This window comes from Mya arenaria, chromosome 1 (assembly GCF_026914265.1).
Source record: "Mya arenaria isolate MELC-2E11 chromosome 1, ASM2691426v1".
Classification (NCBI taxonomy): domain Eukaryota; kingdom Metazoa; phylum Mollusca; class Bivalvia; order Myida; family Myidae; genus Mya; species Mya arenaria.
Window position 1 is genome coordinate 28,511,226 of NC_069122.1, and position 3,415 is coordinate 28,514,640.

A 3,415-nucleotide genomic window follows, 5' to 3' on the forward strand; every position below is an offset into this window, starting at 1 on the left:
CTAATGTAGTATTGACTTCACCACATACAGTATCACATTATCATGTAGTAAGCATTGAACCGTTTTTTTTTCTCGCCATACATTTCATAAATCAAACAAAGCGTGCACTTTTCAGTTTGCATACAGCCGTTGTAAGAATTGAATCGTATTTGTGCATGCCTTCCTGTGGTATTAATGCTTTGAAGCGATCGGTGAAGCGCGTAAGAAAATACTCATGCAATGACAATATTTATGTAGACATGATCGATATATTCCAATGTCCTACCATGCGGAAGACGGGAAAACAAATAAGGCATCAAAACCCGTTATTACATTTTGCGAACCTCTCGCAAACACAGTTTACCATAGCCAGATTCCGACTTGGGAAATATCGTTTGAGAGATGAATGCTAACGTTTTTAAAGTGAAACTCTTATTCAAAATCAATACATACACATGTATAACAAACATAATTTTTGACTGATAAGCCTTGAACTACTCACCAAATAATGCATTTATGGAAAATATTAACTACTGATAACAAATTTGTAACCATGAATTTAATAGGCAGAAAGCGAAAAAAAAATCAAATGATTTGTAAATGCTAAGATTTACTGTGGTTAACTTTGGTGCCATAAGGTAGAAATACTGTGTTTTGTGCTCATTTCATTCAAATTTAACTCGATATCCTTTTTTAGAACCACTGTTTTTGACATTTATTCATCCGTTTTGGAATATTAAGACAATACCATTAATTTTGGTAAATCTTATTTGGGAGTAAGAGTGCATCTTTAAGAGTTATAAACCTTATTAAAAAAGGTTAATGATTTTTTTATTTCATTTTATTTTGCATAAAATTTGCGATATTACCCTGAAAGAGATTTGCTTGATAACAAACAGATCGAAATACAATGTAAATTAAAAAAGATCAATAATAAATAAATAATATTTAATTTAACTGTTAAAACGGTAATGCATCTTTGTCAGTACAGTTAGATAATCATTTATATAAACATGTATATAGATCAATAACGTTCCTAATATTTCTATGAGAGTTACTTAAAATCTTCCCGAAATTTAGAACAAGAAACAGAGTAACGAAAGACGATTAATGCATTGTTGGTATATTTCAATACGTTGACAACTGCAAATATACTTACGAAAGGTTTTTCTTGACTTCCGCCTGCATTTCCGTCCAGATCAGGAGGAAAATTTCTCCCACCTCAGATTATAAGTATCTTCCATGACCGAGGGTGTTAGATAGGTTCAATCCGACCCGAGCGTAGGGTGTTTTGCGGAAACGAGGTTTACCGAGAATAAGAATTTCTAGCATTGTTAAATCATTGGATCTACTTATCTGAGGTGGGAGAAAAGTAGACCCAATAATTCAACCATGCTAGAATATTAGTATCTACCATGGCCGAAAGTGTAAGATAGGTTCATTCCGACCCGAGCGTAGGGTGTTTTGCGGAAACGAGGTTTCTGGAACTCTTTTGTACTTAGTGAAACTAATTGCGTATGGAAATGCGATAATTCATGGTTGTCATGGATATGCACGCAGTGATATAGATTATGATTATGTTAATAGTCAAATCGGTCTTTAAATAGCTTAAGGAGAGTCAAGCATTATTTCTTAAAACTAGTTAAAAGGTGCGTGAAAACTGTTTTATGGTGACATTTGAAGCGAGAAATAATTAATCAGCGTTCTAAGTATTGCCACAAGACAAGGTTTCCATGATGCTACAGACGACAGTCTTCAACAAGGGGGGCAATTATAATGTGGTGACCATTTAAAAGGAGTTCCATACGGGCATTTTATCTTCGCCCGTGGGCAAGATAAGAATTTCTAGCATGGTTATATTATAGGCCTTTCACAATATTTATGCATGCTTAACATTCCATTCTCAGAACGAGGTTCAGATGGGTCAGATGTAAACATTGGTCACTGATATTAATGGCTACTTCAGGTGAAGTTGTGATTCTGAGAAATTTTGTGCGAGATTACAAGATTTCTAATTATCATTGTTGTGTATTACAACTGTAATACAATTGAATGAATCAGCTTTTATAACTTTTCAAAAGAATAAGAAGAATAAAAGAAAACAATGGAAGGTGAAAATAAGAGGAGATACAGGCTAAGAATTCCAGGTAAGCTCTTTCATTAATAACATAGCAATTACTTTGACTGTTTGAGGTTAATGCAATTCAGGATATTGTATGTCTCTGACAATATGTATAAGCTGGCTATCCCAGATGTCAAATATGATAAAGAAATTCTTAAAAAATATGTGTTATTTCTTTAAATTATAAAATAATAATGTTGTACAGTTACTATACATACATGTCCAACTTTGGTCCTTTTTCCTCGCAGATTTCAAAAACAACAGCCATCTGTCATTTTAAGACAGAGGATTTTATGGGATGAACACCTACAAGGACACAAAGACTAAGGACGAAACGACACAAGGATTGGTGAAACGACACCAATAATATTGCTGACGAGAAAGCCCACTTCCACATCATAACCCAAAACTTAACGGTATACATTTTTATTAGTAAAAACAAACGGCAGTCTATAAAATGTTTTGCAATTTTTTGCCTCTTTCATAAACACCAAGCACTTATTCCTTTATCAAACAGTGAATTACAATCATGTACTTGAAGGACAACATTCAATACGTACTTGTATTCAAACTGTGTATTTATTACTTCATCATTGACATTACCATTGACAAATTCACTGTTATTTCAGATTAAAATTGGATGATGATGAAAATGCAACATTGACATCAGATGTTCAGCCTGGTGGAAGCAGGGAGGACATTCTCGCAGCCACCTCTTTACATATTGATTTAAACATATTTTATTCAACATGTTTATATATATAATAATCAAAGTTCACATTAAATACCGGTACAATATAAATATTACATAATGATCAACTGAGAGAGATTTATGACATGCTGAGCACTACTGACAAACTTAGTAACTTATATACAGGAGTTTCTTCATATTTAATGTTTCTAACATGTTATCAACGTGTAGAACCATCCGCTTATATTCACTTTTCAATCATGGTCGTCGGGCGATGTATAGATAGCTCAATAAAGAAATTGAAAAAATGTCAACTTTGTTTTTCATATTTTCCACAAATCTGTATTTAAGTATTAATATTGTTTCATTGTGATTGTCGTTTTCACACTAGATGAAAAAGTCATGTCCACAGCAAACGTTTAGGGCAATGACGCTGTTTCACACTGTACATTTACACATAAGCCATGTTCATTTTCTTTTAATTCTATCTGAAATTAAAATAATTATATACTGAGTCTAATGCTAAATTAAAATTTCATTTTATATCATAATACTTGAAATATATATCAAACAATTTTAGCGCTCAGTTTTCTTTGAATATTTCTACATGTACATTTAAACTA